Source organism: Rhipicephalus sanguineus, chromosome 7 (assembly GCF_013339695.2).
Source record: "Rhipicephalus sanguineus isolate Rsan-2018 chromosome 7, BIME_Rsan_1.4, whole genome shotgun sequence".
Lineage (NCBI taxonomy): Eukaryota > Metazoa > Arthropoda > Arachnida > Ixodida > Ixodidae > Rhipicephalus > Rhipicephalus sanguineus.
Genome location: NC_051182.1, coordinates 86,244,418 through 86,263,833, shown reverse-complemented (window position 1 = coordinate 86,263,833; position 19,416 = coordinate 86,244,418).

Sequence of the window (19,416 nt, the reverse complement as noted above, 5' to 3'; positions counted from 1 at the left end):
GAGGAGACTGGAATGTTGGGCTTCTTGGTATCATTGGAAGAAAAAATGTGCACAAGAAACGGGGAGCCCGAAGACGAGGCGACGGCACCGGCGCTAACTGGCAACTGACATTTTTTTATTCATCCCAGAGCACATGAAAAAAAAAACGCTTTTGACCTCTCGTGGCTAGCCCTTACACGTGGCGGTCATTTTAGTAAGCACCAAGATAATCCATCCCTACTTTATCCGAAGTTAACGACCGCTGGGCAACTTACTTATCCACTTTAAGAATGAAGAAGACTTCTGCGATCTAATGGTCCTACCACCTGTTTTTTCTCTTTTTTTTCTCGGAAACGTTTCTGGCCGGTCGTGTTGCCAGAAAATGCCCTTTCTATCTCCGCAGCCTAAGGACGGTCAAACGGAGCTTTCGGAGTCGCGCTCGATTATACCCCGCACACTTGCAAAAAGGTCCTCCCAAGTACACGGTTATACATGCACCGAGGGGGAATTGACGAATGCCTGCTGAATTTTGTTGAATGGACTGATTCGACACGCTCAATTGCTCTCGCAAGCTTGCTCGGCGGCACCTGCCTTGGACCAGTATTTAAGCAGCAGCGCAATACTGTCAGAGGGTACTCTCAGTGAGGACTCTCAGGTGCCACTGTAGAGTGTCAGCTCCGAAGTCCCATTTTTCGTCTCCGCCCAATCTCCATCGTGGTCTTCGGGCACCCATGGAAGGAACCGTTACTCCGGCCTACTAGCACTTGGAAGATTGAACCGCCGGTGACCAGCTTTTTATCCGAGTTTCCTGGGTGCCTACTGCGGCGACCAATGCGTAAGTTTTTCAAAATTTTGTTATTATTAATCCTTGCGTATGAAATGCTGCGGGTAAAATGTATGGCGCTGTCCTTTGTGTGTCACCTAGCAAGGTTTTAATGAAGTGAAAGCCATATTTTGCGTTTATCAGGTATCAAATATTGATCATCCCTTCACATCACTTTACTTCACTTTATTTTCCTTACAAACGTCACATTTGAGGTATTACATGAGAAGTGGGGTTTACAAAGTTCTTCAAATTCGTGGCTCCATACATTTATTAAGTGGTGCTAGATCTTAGTTTTATTGTAAATGTTGTTGAACGGGTGATTTCGGCAATGTCGCGGGGCAGGCCGTTCCGATCAGTCGTAGTCTAAATTCCATGGCTGTGCCGTACGAACATAGGTCGGCAAACTCACTCATGAGTCGACTCACTCAGACTCACTCAGACTCATATCGAGACGTGAGTCTGAGTCTCAGTGACTCCGGGTGAGTAGAGTTTTTGTGAGTCTGAGTCCGAGTGAGTTCGGTCGGGAAAAATTTTGGTGAGTCTGAGTCCGAGTGAGTCCGGTAGAAAAAAATTTTGGCGAGTCTGAGTCCGAGTGAGCCCAAAGGCCAAAATATATTGCATGAGTGAGTCTGAGTGAGCTCCACATTTTTTGCCGACCTATGGTCCTGTCTACTCAACTTCAGCATTGCTATCAGCCTTATGTCGTCTCACGTTTATACTCACGTATAGTCCCACATACTTCAACGCGCTACCGTTCATAGGTCAGCTCAATATTTATTGATCAGATGCGTGAGTTGAGGAGGGAGAGGGGGAGGAGTCGCCTTGACCTCTCCCCCCAAACTTTTTCACGGGAAGTTACTGATAAAAATATCTCGTGTTTTAGTCATCTCATTCAATAAAAAGGTCCTTATTGAACTACAAACTCAGATAACTCGTATTTGAAGGTACGAAATCAAAAGATGCTAAGTAGCGCACCGATTATGCGAGATATTGGCGTTAAAGAGCATTGACATTATGCTAGAAAAAGGCTAATTATAGGCTAGCGGACTCATGAGTCGACTCACTCAGACTCCAGACTCAGATCGAGCCGTGAGCCTGAGTCTGAGTGAGTTCGAATGAATTATATTTTGGTGAGTCTGAGTCCGAGTGAGCCCTAAGGGTAAGATATGTTTAGTGAGTGAGTCTGAGTGAGCTCCACATTTTTTGCCGACCTATGCGTACGAAGAACTTAGAATGGGCTAATCGTTCGAGTTATTACTATTCACTTGCTAGCCCGGTAGTGAATTTCACTAACCCGCATTTTATTATCTTCCATTGCCAAGACGGTAGTGCTTTTGTGACTAGTAAACGGTTAGTATTAGGTTAGTGATGTTGCCGGCCTTTGTTTTTTAAGAGTTTAGCTGCCAGGAGGGGACAGGAGAAAATGGTTTTGATTACTTCCCGAAATTTTCTAAAGTTAAAAATGCGATACATTTGCGAAAAAAAATGGCGAAGTCGAGTGTTGTGCTTCAAATGCAGTGTTTTCTTGTTCCTTTTTTAGCTAGTTACGGCACGGCCGGGCTAGACTGCACGTGCGCGCTCGCTAAGGAAAGAAGCGTGCGCACGTGCAGTCTACCCGGCCAGGCCTCCCAAGCTCGGCCAGGGGACGCTGCGTCGCGCGCGTTTCGCCGCCTTTCTTGCAAAAACCGGTCGCTGCTCTCCCCGCACCTGCCTTTTGACTGCGCTGTCTCAGCACGTTCACGCACCCTGCACGCGCTGTTCTCTGCTCGCCTTGCACGTGCAGCTTCACTTGTCGCTTGCTCTGAAGGTTTAGAAAGGTGGAAAAGATGGAAAAAACGTTTTCACGGTGTAAATCTCACCAGAGGAGAGCGGTTGATCGACCACCTTTGCGGGACCGAGCAGGTCGTCAAGGACGATGCTGTTTGGGCGAGCGCTACGTGCGTGCCGATGGTGAAAGGCCACATTTCTATGACATGAATAGGGAGGTGACTGCGCGAGTTCTGTAATTATATGTTACCGGTAAAACACACCTTCGTTGCGGCAGTCGTGTCTGCTCGGAGCTGTCAGCAAACAACCACCACGCTTTCGCGTGCGCTTTCGATTGATAACTTTCGATTGCTTGGATGCCAAGTTTGTCGCGTGTCTTTAAATTTATTATGAGCTCAGCGTGAAGAGCATAAATTTACATCTGCCCTGGCAGGATCGCAATGCGCATGCAGTGTTCAGTTTCGTGGGAGTTTCACTTTTGCCGAGGTTTGCATCGGATGATAACAACGTCGGATCGCCTTGAATTTTTTTAGAGCTCCCTTGGATAGCATAATGATGCGAGCAAAAAATGTTTCATACCCACTTCGACCAAGCATGTTTCTTGCAGAGTCTTGTTTCATTTTGGATAATATCGAAGCCTGATAATGCACCTTGTTCGCTGATTCGAATGTCACTTTGGTTGTTTCGACAGCTCGCTTTGTCAGCATCATACTATACAATACCCACTGGGATCGCGCATATTTATGATAATGCCGAGCTTTGTGCCCGATGCTAAGCCCGTCTGATTTCGCGAAGCCATCGAAAATTAAAGTCATTTCAATCACATTAAAGTTATTTCAATCAATCGAAAATTTAATTGCCGCCTTGGTTTTTTTGTCAGCTCGTTTCCAAAGCGGCAGCTGTATATCGCCCGCGGCTCGCGCGCATGCAAGCCTATAATATTTTACTATTCGAAACCATGACATTATTATGAGTCACGCCGTGGTGGGGGACTTCGGATTAATTTCGGCCACCTGGGATTCTTTAACGTGCACTTAAATCTAAGTACGCCGGTGTTACTGCATTTCGCTCCCTTCGAAATGCAGGTGCCGTATGCGGGAATCGAACCCATGACCTCGAACTTAGCAGCGCAACACCTCAGCCTGCTAAGCAATCACGGCGTGTTGCATGCAAGGCCAATTAATATAAACGCTCAGTGCAAACATGCAGCTTAATTCTGTTTACAGTTAGCCGCGACAGGAAATGTACCGCAATCAGCTGAATAAAACACTTGCAGTACTCACGGTGCGGTATTTAAACTGTTGTGCATTAAGCCAACATGCTCCGCTGCTGTCACATTACAAATGGTTGACTCGGAAACAAGCGCGCAATCTCGAAATGTACAGCGGTTGTCTATTTGTTGTAGCTTCGGTTCACAAACGCACTTCCCTTTCAAATGAGCACGATCATCGCGTTTCTCCCCATTAATAGTTCGTAATACTGTGTAGAACAAAAAATTGCTTCAAGGTGACAAGACTGCGAAAGCTCCTCTCTTAGTGCGGCTAACTGCCATAATCCACTCTTGACGCCTCTGCTCCTCGCACTGCTTGCATTGCAAACGGTAGAACTTGACGGGGAGTTTTTGGCTCTTCATCATTTTTAAACTTCTGTGACAGTTCACAATGCAGCAGGGCTGCGTGCCTGCTTTCCAGTACGACGAAGGAGCTGCACCCATAGCGTGAAAAATGCGAAATAAAAGCCCCGGGGAGCACGTTCTCCGCGCGCGCAATGGGAAAACCAAGCAAGCGCGCCCGGTCCGAGCTACCAGAGGTTTCCTTTCTCTCCGCTGGGGCGGTGGACGGCGCTGCGCAAACTTGAGCGTGGGAGCTACCGTATGGCGGTACCGCTCCTCCTTTCCCGGTCGTCGACCTTTTGCCAGTGAAGGCACGTCCTACCTTCCCGCAAGTTCTCCTTTAGTGTCTTTCCTCCTCTCTGTCTTCTTTTCATCCCCTTTCCCCGTGTGTGTACTGGTTGAGGTGTCCTATTCGAGAGACAGTTATCGTGCACACCAAACCCCACTTCTTATTTCTGAACAGAATCACCTATATAAACCCCAACACCACAAAAGCTTTTTCAAAAATTACTGTGGGGTTGTCACGCCTGATCGTTGCCTGTCAGCCTACACATTGTTAACGAGACACCTGTCGTTTGGGGTACGCACTGTCACTGGAACGGGGAGCGGCAAAAGAACCAGCGGGAAAGGAGGAACGCTACCATACTGCCTTACCGATTTGCGTACCGTATTTCAGTAACTTGCTAAAACGCTCTATTAGTGTTTTTAGCAAGTTACGCTAATACCGTGCCCTATACGGTACGGTATTACCGCACCACTCCTCCTTTCTCTCTTGTGCATTTGCCGCTCCTAATTCCAGTGAGGGTACATCAGCTCTACAAATGCTTTTCTTCAAAAATGACTATGAAATTGTCACGCCTAAGTGCTGCCTCTCAGTCTTTGTATGGTGAAGGAGGAACCTGTTGTTCGGGGGACGCACAGTAACTGGTACGGGGAGCTGCAAAAACACAACGAGCTAGAAAGGAGGAGTGGTGCGGTAATACTGTACCATATATGGCACGGTATTACCGTAATTTTCTAAAACGCTCTATTCGTTTCTTGTATTGCTACCACGCTTGCAAACGATTTTGTACGTTTGTGTAATCATTTGTACCGTTTGAAAATGAAAACTGTTTTACAATTTCTTATCTGCACTTCTGAAACCATTCCAAAAGAAATGTTGAAAAAAAAATTCAGCTTTGTTTTGCCTACATCTTTTTCTTCGATAGTGAAAAACGTTTAGTGCGAATTTCCTTTCTTTTTACAGTTACTGTGAAGAATGAAGCGGGCGAGTACTAAAACGATCGACAGTTTCTTCCGTCCAGCTGCCAAGAAGACTCGCCAAGAAGACTCTCAAGCCAGTCGTACGGAGACTCCATTCCCCGCTCCTTCGTTGCACGTAGATGAGATTGATGCGAATGTTGTCTGCATGCAGAATGCCGAACACGAAAGCAAAAGATCGGACGCCACGCTCTTGACAGCCAGCGACAGTGGAGGCACTGCCATGGTGTCGGGTTCTTTGGACATTGCAAACTTCGTGGAAAAGCAAGTTGACAACTTCTCCAAGAGGTGTTTGCTGGAGTCCCATTGGCAGCCGCCACAAAATTATAGCTTCCCGCACTCCATCCACAAGAAAGGGGGCAAAGAGGAAAAAAGATATTTGAGCAGTGCACATTTGCTTAAATTTAAGTGGCTTGTTCTGTCGAACAGTCAGAAAGGTCTATATTGCAAATACTGCGCATTGTTCGCAACAGGCGCCGTTGGAGGCTACCAAAGAAATGTTCCACTTCAGAAACTTGTGACGAGACCGCTCAGGACATTTGCGAGGCTACTAGGCAAGGATGGCGATCTTCCTCGGCATGAAGCCACCAGATACCACAAGGAAGCAGTGGAAGCCGCAAAAAACTTTCTTGCTTGTGCTGGTGCACCGGAAAGAGATGTCGCGAACCAAGTGTCCAAACAGCGTCTACTTCAAGTGACTGAGAATAGAAACCGTCTGATACCCATCATAGAAAGCATCATATTTCTAGGGCGTCAAGGCATACCGCTTCGTGGACATAGAGACGATGGCTCGCTTCTCGACAACTCACAAGAGGCTTCACCAGTCGCTAACGAGGGAAACTTTCGTGAACTATTGCGCTTTCGGGTCTCCAGTGGTGACAAGGAACTCGAGAGGCATCTCGCCAATGCGTCATCTCGGGCAACATATATAAGCAAGACAACCCAGAATGAACTAATCACGTGCTGTGCGGAAGAAGTGCTTTCTATGATAATTCAACAGGTACAAGAATCCGGCATGTACAGTGTTATGTTTGATGAAACTACTGACGTTGCTCATATGTCACAATTGTGTCTTGTTCTGCGATATGTCCACAACAACGTCATTCGAGAAGACTTCGTACAGTTCGTAGACATTCGTAGTGATATTGGTAGCACGGCTGTTGGCTCTGGCATAAGTGAGCCCGTTGTGACAGGAATAACGCTCGGGCAACAAGTTATTAAGGCACTGAAGGCATTAGGAGTTGATCTCGAAAAGTGCGTTGGTATAGGTACCGATGGCTGCAGCGTCATGGTCTCTCAGATTTGTGGCGCTGTATCTGAAATTAAACGCTCGGCACCCAATGCTGTGCACTGTCCTTGCTTCAACCACGCACTAAACTTGTCGCTGTCAAAATCATCAAGGCTACAGTCCATTAGAAATGCTGTTGGTGTTATGAAAGAGGTGATTTCTTTTTTTACAGCGTCACCGAAACGAAATATTGTTTTGAAAACCATCCTTGGTGGTCAACTGAAAGGTCTTTGCGAAACGAGATGGATTGAGAGGCACGACGGCGTTATGAGATTTCGTGATTCGCTTGGGAGCGTGGCCAAGGCTTTGGAGAGCATCTCCACTTGGACTGAAATGCACAGTTCGGCGAAAGCTAAAACGCTCCTTGCCGCCATAAAAGACGGCGAATTCCTGGTTACTATTATCTGCTTGGCCGACATGCTGGCCCATACGCTTCCGCTCAGTCGTCTCTTCCAGAGACAGTGTATTGACGTCCGAACGGCCAAGAACGCATTGGTGGACACCATGGCTGTTCTTGATAAGCGAAGAGTGGACTCTGCCGAAACATTTTCGCAACTCTACAAGGACGCCGTCGTCCTGGCAGATGAACTGGAAACAGAGATTCGGTCGCCACGCATTACTAAAAGACAGACGTACAGATGCAACGCCCCTATGCCTGATGTAGAGAGCTACTATAGGACGGCAGTCTACGCTCCATTACTGGACAATGTGTTGACTGACTTAAAATCGCGATTCACTGTTGAGGCGGAAAGTGCCTACGAACTTTTTCTTTTTGTGCCGTCCCAAAGTCACGCCACAAAAGAGGACGACAAAAAGTATCTCGCAAACATTTCTCGGCGCTATTCCGCTTTCATGGGCACAAATGTGTCAACGACAGCAAAGATGGCTGAAGCTGAGCTAGGTTTATGGCGACAGAAATGGATGCGCGAGGCCGAAGACGGAAGGGAAGTTCCCACTACCGCTGCGGGAGCACTGGACACGTGCGACAGGGAAATCTTTCCTTTAATTCACACATTTCTTCAGATACTGGCCACTCTACCCGTAAGTGTGGCCAGTGCCGAAAGGTCTTTTTCTGCTTTACGACGTCTGAAGACGTGGATGCGCTCTCAAATGGGTGAAGAGCGTTTGACTGGGCTGGCATTATTACATGCTCATAGGGACATTACCATTGACACGAGTAAAGTGATTGAGCGGTTCGCAACCAAATGTAGCGGACAGCGGAGGTTAGAGCTTGTGATTTAACCAGCCTCCATAGTTTGAGTCTTTACAAGCTTAATTGCCGAAGATGCCAACCCCGCATGCTTTTCTAACAAACCTGTGAACCTTTTTATCACGAATATACACATTCATTCGTGTGTAAATATCGTTTTTCTGCTGCACATGTTTCTTTCCGACTTTTGTTTTGTTGGTTAAGATTGCCGCCTTTTCTTATGCTACAGGGGTCGTAGCTGTCCTTGAAACCCTTGAAAACCCTGGAATTTTGAAATAGCACTTTTAAGGCCTTGAAAACTCTTAAATTCTTGTAGGTCCCTAAATGTCCTTGAATTTTGTCAATACACTTTTGTTGAGCCAATTTTTAGCAATTGCATTTTGGATAGTTCTGTGCCAATAATCGAGCTCATATTACACGGTTCCAATTCGCTATGACATTAATTTAGAATTTGAAAGTATTTAAAAAGAACGAACAGACATATTCTAACACATGTAACCCGCTTTAAAGATGGTTTCACTGCAACACGGGACTGCTGTGCCGAAAAACCACCTTGTCAGGGGAAATCCGTCCCAGCGCGAAGCCACACTTCTGCACTTCAGTCATTCCTTTTATTATCGTCTTATATTGCTTACGTATGAGAAATTTTAAAACTTAAATTATTTTTCCACATATAGTTTGCATCCTACTACAATTCAAATCCCGCTACTATATGAAATCACTACAAAATTATTCGACACTAATTGCCATTCACTTTGAGCCTAGAAAGTTATGTTTGCACGAGCCTACTTTTGATCAGAGGGTTGACGAGGATTTTATTTTGTGGCAGTAGAGAGTGAAGGGAGCCCGACCCCTTTGCATATGTGTGTGTGTGTGGGCATATATGCTCAACAGGTGAACGTGTTCATCGCCTAGTTGGTACTTGCTATATGTGACATAATTGCCCCTAAAATGTCACAAAATAAGTTGCAAGTGCTGCCCATGTTGTCATGTTTGTGTTTTTTCCTGCGTTTTTGTGTTATATTAGCGGCGATTATGTCTTATATACATATAAGTTGAAAAAATTTTAAGGCTGGCAATGCACATTTTGTGTATGTGTCATGTGCACACGCGCTCACGCAATACATCCATATTGTGAGGTGAATCAGTTTAAGCAACTTAGCAGAAGAACACTGAAACCCGTGGAAAACAGTGTAAAAAATATGAGCGAAAAAGGAACGGTGAGAATTCCTTTAGTTAGCTATTAATTGTGAAAATGTTCCTACTTTGGCTTGTGTGCAATGAAGGATGTGCTTCATGCTGTAAAAGCTGGTGTTTCCTTTTTCTACGATCTCAACAAGTGTTGCTTGAAGTCCTTGAAAATTCTTCGTTAGGTGCTTGAAAGTCCTTAAAAACCCTTGAATTGTTTTCTTCAAAGTTGCCATCAACCCTGTATAATGCAGTTATGTTTACTTTTAGTAAACATTATTGTAGTTGTTTTGTATCACTCTAGATACCTCATTGTACTTCTTGTGTATGACTCATGAATGATGAGTGTCGCTCTACTTTCCTATGTACAAAGCTCGGTGAGACTTCGTGTAAACGTACAAATCGCCGCTCTATGCTGGTTAATGCTGCTTGCGTGATTTGCATTCTCTCTTGTGTTCATATTTGTCGCCGATATTACTCAGATTCCTGCGTAAACTTTTAGGTTTTTGTGATATTACAAGATTTGACCATGCCCACCATGTCAATAAATTGTTTTCAAAACTGCACGTGGTTTTCTACGAGATATTATTTTAGATAATGAAATGGCACTGAGCAATGCAACTGAGAACAAAAATAATGAGCATTTGGTTACTAACGTGAAGTTTTAAAGTTGGGCAACGCCCCCCTCCCCCCTCTCCCCCCCCCCAACAACCAACCGCCCCCCCCAAAGCAAGCGCCTGGATCCGCCCCTGGTGTCAGCCTGCACTGGTAACCGCGGGACAAGAAACAGCGTGAAGCATGGGTTGTAAAGCTAATAACCGGCAAGTAGCCATCCGCTACGAGTGTTGTGTGCAACAAGCACTTCCGCGACGAAGACTTTTGTTACTGCGTCGGGCCTGCGATGTTCGGTGAGTAGCAGACAGCGCGCACTGAGACGATGGCTCGCGCGCGCTTCCCGCCGGCAAATGATGCTTATCTGCCACAGGATGGTAAAAGCGCTACCTTTTACCACGTGCGATGCCATCTCAAAACCCTCCAATGCGACCTCTTGATCGTCGGCCCCGTGCTCAGCGTCCACAAAATCGGCTGCAGATTCGCAAGTCATTGTTTAGATACGTTGAATTAAAAAACGCACAGGGTCCCTTCTGCATTCGTTAAAGATGACTAGAAGGCGAAAGCCATCTTCTTCTTGTCAGTCGATGTACTGATTCTCCCGCGCCCCCCTCCAAAAGCGTTCTGCACCTAACGCGGTTTTGCACGGCCTCCGTGACCGATCACGGAGGCAATGCAAAGCGACCATGACGTGTGAATACGTCATCATGTGACGTCCCATTATGTGACGTCATAATGACGCTACATATTTTGGCGATCTGTGACGTCATATGGTGACACCATCACGTAACAATTATTTTTTGCATCACTCGTGCTGACGCCGCCAACGCGGGACGCCGACGGGGGAACCTTCCCATTTGATGAGGCATGCATTGCTTCATAAGCTACATAAATTTTGCATTGCCTCCGTGATCGGCCCACCGATGATCGGCTCACCGGCCAACCCCATGTATTTTCTTGGGGCCTTATTTATTTACGTGGGAAAGATGCCACCCTGTTGGCGTTAGACACGACACTGCTGCCAGAATTGCTGGGGTACTCGTCAAACATTTACTATCCTGTTTTGCGGCTGCTGGTTGCTGCAATACCTTCTATTTTATTCACCGCTATTTCAAGTTCATGAGGGTCCTAGTTCACAGCCGACGTTTGCAGAACAAGTCCGGCAAACGTTACTGTATTTTCTTTCTTTTCCTAGGCGTCGCATGCTACTACATGCTCGGTCTCGTAGACTGGTTCTCCTTCCACCAGCAATCTCAAAGTGGTGAAGCTTTGGTCTATAAATTTGTTGATGACAGAGAGCGGCAAGTTCACTGGAATGCAAGCGGAACGATAATTAAGGAGCATTAAAAAAAGGCGTCGCATTTGCTCACGTTTTGTGTGAGCACCAAACGAAACGAATGCGCTGAATAAAGAAACGGAAGCAGCGGCATTTGCCCGCTGAGAAGACCGATCAATACGCAGTGCGAGACAACTTGTCAAATGACATCGAAACGTATTCGAATTTGGACCGAAAAAGAAAAAAAAAACACTGAATCGTCGGGACGGCACATCACAAAGTTGCCATGCGCACCGAAGCCGTAGTTGTAACGAAATTGTTTTTGAACTGCTCTGATAGCGTCCGCGCAACAGTAGTTGTTTGTGTACTCACAAATTCTCATATTTTGCGGCCTAAGGTTCACAGCGCGGTGCCAAAACACGCTCGTAGCAAAAGCGAAACCATCAGTACGAACATACATGCATACGCTCATACATGCAGAGACACCGTTAGTCGTCGCGAACCCGGGCGATCGCTGGCTTGAGGCTTCTTCCTGTTATGCTCCGTTTGGTTGTACAGGCAGTCTATTCTAACGAGATATTTCACATAGTTTGCACTCGGCGAGTGACTACCTTTCACGCAAGAGGCCGGTTCAGGGGTCTCCAACGCGGTGACCGCGTGAAGCGGGAGCTCGGTTTTCTGCAGAGACAGCAACTGTAGAATATCTTGTGCTTTCAGTTCGTCGAAAATGATTATTTTGACAGTAAAGAACACAGTTCCTTTCGAAAGTACTTACAGAAATGCCCTGGAGGGCTTCCGCAAGGTGTTTTTGTAGAGCGCCGACAGCAAAACCTATGGGGAGCGCGCCGGCGGTATCCTGCCTAGCACGCAATCGAGGCGCGTCCGATAGAGGGCGACTCCGTAACTCCTCGAGGCCAATACACTGTATGCTCTCGCGCTGCGGATCGCCGTCGCCGCGACGGTGGCCGGCGGCCGGCGGCGATGGTGCCTCCTGGATGTCTCCCTTGTCCATTCAAGTACGTTGGGTATCTTGTCGTTTTCTGTTCGAAAAAGCGTCCGCATTTTCGGTTGCAGTCACACGATAATGTTCGCGGAGGCTCTGTGCTCGAATTGGCGCTAGGAGGGCGCCTATTTATGAAGCTGCAGACACGAACAGCGTGTGCCTGCAAACGGTGAATATTTTGAATCTGTAGGCACTAATTATACAGCTTTAGCTGGGGTTTAGCAGTAGCTCTGCGGAAATAAGGTGCCAGCAATTTCCAATGGCAGGCTTCGTCCGCGGGTAATTGCCCATTCCCGACTAAACCTCTCTATTAACGAGTTGAGAGCGTTATGCGCGTTATTGTGCAAGCTGCCTAATATGAGCGATGCAATCTATTATCAAGGGCGATTGTTTGCTGGTTGCAGCTTGCGATCGCACTTCCGCAGGTACAATATGCCGTTTTGAAATGCGCTTTCTTGTAAATGCTAATAATATTGCATTGATATTAAGTCTTCCGCGTGCGTGCGTGCGTGAAAACGTTAAAAAACGTTTGCGTGAAGAACATTTATACGCAGTAAATGTAATGGTTCTTGTTGATTTAAGGACTGCACTTTGAGGTGCATATATAGCACGATGCTTCCAGCACGTACGCGGCAGTCATTTAAATTGGAGAAGCCACGCCGGGAGAGTGAAATCTGTAGACTGCAATCGACGGAGCGCGTTGTTGAGGCCCCCTGTGTACTGCTTTCCTCATATTTCTGTTTGCTGTTTTCTTGGCACGCGTATGTCTGCGATGACGTTTGGCGTTATAATAGAATCACGTGAGTGCACGTGATTATAGACGCTATGTGCAGTAATTCTGGCTTTTCACGTGTCCGATCTCAACGTATATGACATCCACGCGCGTTGGGCGTCCAACAGGCATTCGCAGTCGCATGAGAGTTACCATCTTCCCGCCATTCTATACGTGTGCTGGTATTTCTTCTCGTAGAGGACTTCACATAAACCATAGCGCTGTATCCTTTTAATTTATTCTGAGCGCCACTGACCATTACATGTGAAGGTATTGAGCAGGTACAGGAATTTGAAAGGTTCATTCGCCGACTGGTTCGGGTCCTCTGCGTAAAGAATGCTATTATTGCGAGAACAATTATATGCGAACTCGCGTCGGAATTTTAATTTCACCGTCGCCATCATGTCCCGTATATCTATATGTCTGTATATTTATGAAAAAAAGCCACAATAAAAAAATTGGCCGCGTATCTGCGTGCTTCGCTGCAAATGTCGTCTAAAGACGATAGAAGAGGCGCTGCGTGAGATATGGACGCCATCTGGCAATACGTCGGGAAACATGAGTGCTGTGTTGCGGGCTGGTAGGCCCGGCGCAGCGGCAGGCGAAGACCGGCGGTGACCAACGCGACCGGTGGGGACGCCGGCCAGCGCGAACGCGCTGTTTGGCGCGATGCGCCGAAGGAGAAGAAACGTCCGCACTCAACGAGTACTCTCCACAAACTCTCTCACTTACACGTCGCCTCGGTAAAACAGGAATGCCAGAGCGGCGCCCCCTGTCATTCGTACAATGCAATACTGAACCGAAACTGAAACACAACATGAGCTTCTGCAGAGGGCACGGAGGAAGACAAGTTTCAGCACAGTCGTTAAGAAACTAGGGTTGTAACATTGTAGGGCGAGTAGGGCCAGAAGGACCGTCACGACGAAAACCTGCCTCCTAATTCGTATTCGCCTGGAACGTCGGTGTGGCTTCGCGTTCCCTCCTCCGCTCCTGGCCTTTCCACAAAGCTACTGCCTAAGAAGGCCCCTACCGCGTCCTACGTCAAGCATCCCCAGTTAACTATATGATTGAGCCTGTTCAATCATCTACGGACCGCCGTCGTCGCGGCCGCGAGACTGTTCACGTCGATCGACTGAAGCCGCATTATGACCCATCAGTTGTAGCTGTTCCTTAGGTCGCCAGGATGGCTCCTTTTCCGCGGGGGAGTGATTTGTAACATGGTAGGGTGCAGACAAGAACGCCTGCGAAAGAAGAAGACGAAGACGGTTGTTGTTGGCGCTCGGGCTTGCTCGGCTTGGACCGCTGATCGCTTCAGCTGTGGCAACCATTTAATATACGCGCTACTGTCTCAACGTTAAACGCATTCCATCAAGGTCTTTACAATTGCGTATCTATGTATTTTCTGTTAAAGGAACACACCACCTAATACTTACCTAATGATGTTACGCCTCAGATATGCGTAATATTTACTTTTTGATCGACAACGTTCACAAGTATGAACAGCCGTACCAGTTCAAGATGGGTGGGCGGTAAGCAAGGGGTTCAACTTTGGCCGGTTGCCTGAATCGGGTGACGTGCCGACAAACAGAAAGACAGACCAAAATTTCTGCGTTTATGTTCCCCAAGAAAGACTATCGTCTTTAAAAAGACAAATCGGAAGAAAAACTTCCGAAGCGCGTGACCGTAAATTCCGAGCGCGCGACCCCTTGCTCCGCAGAGTGCCGTGTTAGACAACTGTGCCACGCGCGAGGTATGGGCCAACGTTTTAACGGCGAGCTATTTATACGCACCACATACCACTGGCGGTACGATCACTGAGGGGCTGCAGGAGGTTATCTCTCAGCCGCGAGATGGCGCTAAAGGTGCGGTTTAGATAAATTCACTTGAACGGGAAACGTACCGGGACCCTCCTGCCCGGCGCCATATTTCTTCCAGCGCGGCCGAAGCTGCGGCGACGTCGTGTTGATTTCACGCGGAGTAACGCATGTTTTGCGCATTGCGTGCACTTTTGCAGCCCCGAATGAAGCCTACCGTTGTTCCCTAACTGATTAAGAAAGAAACAGGTGCAGTTTTCACTTGCCTACAGGCGCACGCACGCTTACTAACGGGATAAATGAATGCGAACTGCACGGCATTTACGCGCTCGGTTGTCGGCATTGATTAAATGCGAAGCATTTCTTAGCGAACTTCTGCGAGTTTGAACGTGGTATCTATCTATCTATCTATCTATCTATCTATCTATCTATCTATCTATCTATCTATCTATCTATCTATCTATCTATCTATCTATCTATCTATCTATCTATCTATCTATCTATCTATCTATCTATCTATCTATCTATCTATCTGCCCACGACTATGTGCTCCCCTGGCCGTTTCGTTAATGGGATCTATACCAGATTTGGTATGGCATAACATGACTGCATGAGGAATATAAACTAGAGGTGGTAACATAAAAATTATGATATGTACGGCATATTTACATACCACGCTCATGGTGTGCTCGCGGCCGCTTCGCTAGTTGATACACTCCAAATTTGATATGACGTGAGAAGAGTGTATGACGAGCATACGTTACTGGTCATAACGTGCAAATCATGGAAGGCATACCATATAAAACATGATTTACATGACATGGCCTCGGGGAACTCGCTGTCCTTTAATGAAATGCATATATACCAAAATTGCTTTGAGGAGATATTTCTGTATGACGAACGTTAGTGACAGGTGGTAACATGGAAATCATGACTTGCATGTGATATACAGCATCACTTATCACGCTCATGGTGCTCTCGCGGCCGGTTCGGTAGCTTGATATACACCAAAATTGGTCTAGCGTGAGGTGACTGTATGACGAACATGAATGACAGGTGGTAACGTGCAAATCTTGACATGCGTGACATGTACGGCATGGTTTACATTACACTGTCCTTGTGCGCTTCCAGCCGTTTTGTTAACTGGATGTATAACAAATTTGGTATGGCATGACATGGGTGTGTGACGAACATAAATTACAGGTCATGCGTTGTGTATACCAGGTTGTACATGCATGCATGCATGACAAACATGCGATATATAGTTAACTAGATGTCATGACATGAATGACTTCATCTGCCTCAAAGACAAACAAAGCGATATATCCAGCTCTTTGGTGGCTGCTTCGCATTAGGCTGATTCCCACAATGCGTGGGATTGGCCGGATTGACACAAAAGGCACAATTATACAGTCACGTCACGCGCTACCAATCTTCGTGCATATCAAGCCAGGGAACTGGCCGCGGGGGCACCATGAGTTTGGCATATAAATCATGCCTTACAGGATATGCTTGCCATTATTTTCATGTGACCACCTGGTATTTATGTTCGTCATATAGTCACGTCACGCAATACCGATTTTGGTGCATATCAAGCCGGTGAACCGGCCGCAAGTACACCATGGGCTTCGCATGTAAATCATGCCTTACATGAAATGAGTGTCATTATGTTCGTCATACAATCACGTCACGCAATACCAATCTGTAGCAGTCAGTTTTCATGGCGCGCTGATCGTTATATGTGAGCCCAAAGGAGCCAATTTTACTCCAAACATAATTAAGAGCTGTCCGGCAATCATTATGGCGCAGGAACCTTCTGCGGCAACCATGCGAAACAAGCTGCACTAGTGCAGTGGAGACTCAAACATTCCCCGAAACAACATTTGCGGATTCTCAATGAAACGCTTGCTTCACAAAGGCGGGTATCATTTGTGGCAACAAAGTTTTCGCGCCGTATGCTGTGCAGCCACAGAGCCCGTCACTTGGCACCCTTTTTCCCGCTGGCCACGCCTCGACACGCTTGCGATGAAGTGTCAAAACGATACGGGATGTCGTAATATTCCTGCACGCTTTTCTGGGGCTATAAAAGCAATCGCCCTTCAAAGCGCCGTGCGTTGGCGGCCGGGAGACACTAGCGAGGCGAGCGAGCAGGACCATTTATGTGGCGAAGCCGCCGAATGGGCGTGGCGGCGAAGAGAAAACGAACGCGGTACTTTTCCCGTTCTAGTGAATTTAGCTTTAGAGCACACCTTTACCGCCATCTTGCGCTAAAAAAGTTGGTGGAACAAACAAATCCGGGAAGCGATCGAGAAGCGGCGTGAGCCATCACGGGACCACAGACAGGCAAAAAAAGGAGAAAAGGCCGCAGGACGAAGTCAACAAAATATGGGAAATAAAAACGCCAGGCCTGCGCTGAAACCGCAGCACAGTCACAGCGAAAGCTGGAAGAGCGGCGTTTCTAGAGCCCGTTAAGCTCTCTTGGGGCTACAATACAAGTACACTAGAAAGGTACCCACTACGTCATAAATCACAATTTTTGTGAAGTTGGGAAGCACCTACTAAGCCATTATTTGTCATTCTGCGGAGAACGAGGCACCAGCTACACGTCTGTAAGGCATTATGTGCACTTTGTTGACGCGACAACTGATGACGATGAAGAATTATGGCTCAGCCCTTTGTAACGGGTTGGAATCTTCAAACGGCCCACCAGTTATGTAATTTGCATTGGGTGGCGCCCGGTCGCTATTTCCCTATCCCGTCATGCTGTAAGCATACGTTGACGTAGGAGAGAGACGGGGGGGGGGCGAAGAACTTTACTGAGACCCCGATGAAATGGATCATGCACTTATGAGCTTCCTGACAACCAACACAAATGCACTTGCGAGGAACCCACTACGCTATAAATCATTGTAATTTTACTGAGTCCCCGAGGAAGTGGATCATGCGCTTATAGGCTTCCTTGACAACCAACACAACTGCACTTGCGAGGAACCCACTACGCTATAAATCATTGTAATTTTTTAGAAGTAGGGCAGCAGGCACTGTGCCATTTTTCGTCATTCTACGGAGAGCGTTGGTACCTGCTTAACCCATGTAAGACATTATGCGCACTTTGTTGATGCTGTGCCTAATGACGATGAAGAATTATGGCAGAGTTTTTTGTAATGAGTTGGAAGCATTCAACACGTACTCGTTGCGCAATTCGCATTGTGTGACGCCTGGTTTACAGAATTCGCGTTGTGCGACACTTGGTGCTTATTTTACTCTTCTACCACGCTATATTGCATATGCTAATGTGGTTCCTTCCCGACATGAAGCCTGTATAGGACCTTTTTGCAAAGCAGTTTCAAGCACCGGCATGGCTCAGAGGTTGAATACTGGGCTCCCACGCAGAGGGCCCAGGTTCGAACCTCGTTCCATACTGGAATTTTTTTCTTATTCTCGTTTTTTTTTTTCTTATTTCGAGCGATACCGGTTACGAACACCGGTGGCGGCGGCGGCGGCGGCGGCAGCGGCGGCGGCGGCGGCGGCGGCGTACAACTACGGCGCCAAAAACGGCCGGTGAAATGATCTCATAACAGCTTTCGCTGTAATATTTAGAGAAAAACTTTATTTTACATAAATTGGTCGAGGCAAAAATTAAAGGTGAAAGTGAACGCTGGGTGACAGATTCACGAAAAAAAGGGAGGCCGCACCTAGGATATTTTGGAGCCACAAAAAGGCGCCAGGGAGGAAGCCTGTCACAACACAACAATGTATTGCAGATGAAGGAGGAAATCGGTTTGAAGGGTACGAAGCGCTTAGTTACATCCGAAAGGCAACAGCCGACTCGCTAAAAAAGAGCGTCAGGGGATTTCCCGGGTGGGTAAAAGTGTGGCGGAGAGAGCAACCGAGGAAGAGCTTGTACTGGGGAATATCAACTGGAATCAGGCTGAAGGAAAAATTCCGAAGCGCGCTGCCGGAGGTCTAGATAGGATTCCCGTTAGCCTCATTAACTAACGAGGATATAGCACTAAAGAAGCACTGCTGAAAGCCGTAGAAAAATGCTTAAGGGACAGGCAAATACCGAATAGTTGGCGAAAAAGTAGAATGAACTTAATTTATAAAGTCAAAGGAGAAAAGGATAACATGCGCTCGTATAGAACACTAACCATTACATCGGTACTATACAGGTTCACGATGCAAGCAGTAAAAATGAAAATAAAAACGTGGGCAGAACATAACGATATTTTGGGAGAACTCCAGAATGGATTTCGAGTCGACAGGCGGTTAGGCCATAACCTGTTTGTTCTCACTCAGTGTATAGAAATATCGAAAATAGAAAACAGGCCCTTATACGTAGCTTATGTAGATATCACCGGGGCGTATGACAACGTTAGTCAGGAAATTTTGTGGGATATATTGAAAGAAGTGGTCATAGGGGACGACTGTATACAGCTTTTGAGGGAAATATACCGAGAAAATACAGTTTGTATATATAATGGGAAGGAATAAGTAGCAAGGACAGCGTTTAAATTAGCAAGGGGCTGAGACAGGGATGTCCTTTGTCCCCGCTGTTATTCATGCTGTACATGGTGAGGATGGAAAAAGCGCTAGAAGGTAGCAACATTGGATTTAATTTGTCACACAACAGGTCGGCACGATGGTTCCCAGGTTCCAGGTCTATTTTATGCTGATGATATTTTCTTATTTGCGGACAGTCAAGATGATATACAGCGACTGGCAGATATATGCGGAAGGGAATGTGAGACACTAGGACTAGGATTTAGTGCAACAAAATGTGGATTGATGGTATTCAATGATCACGAA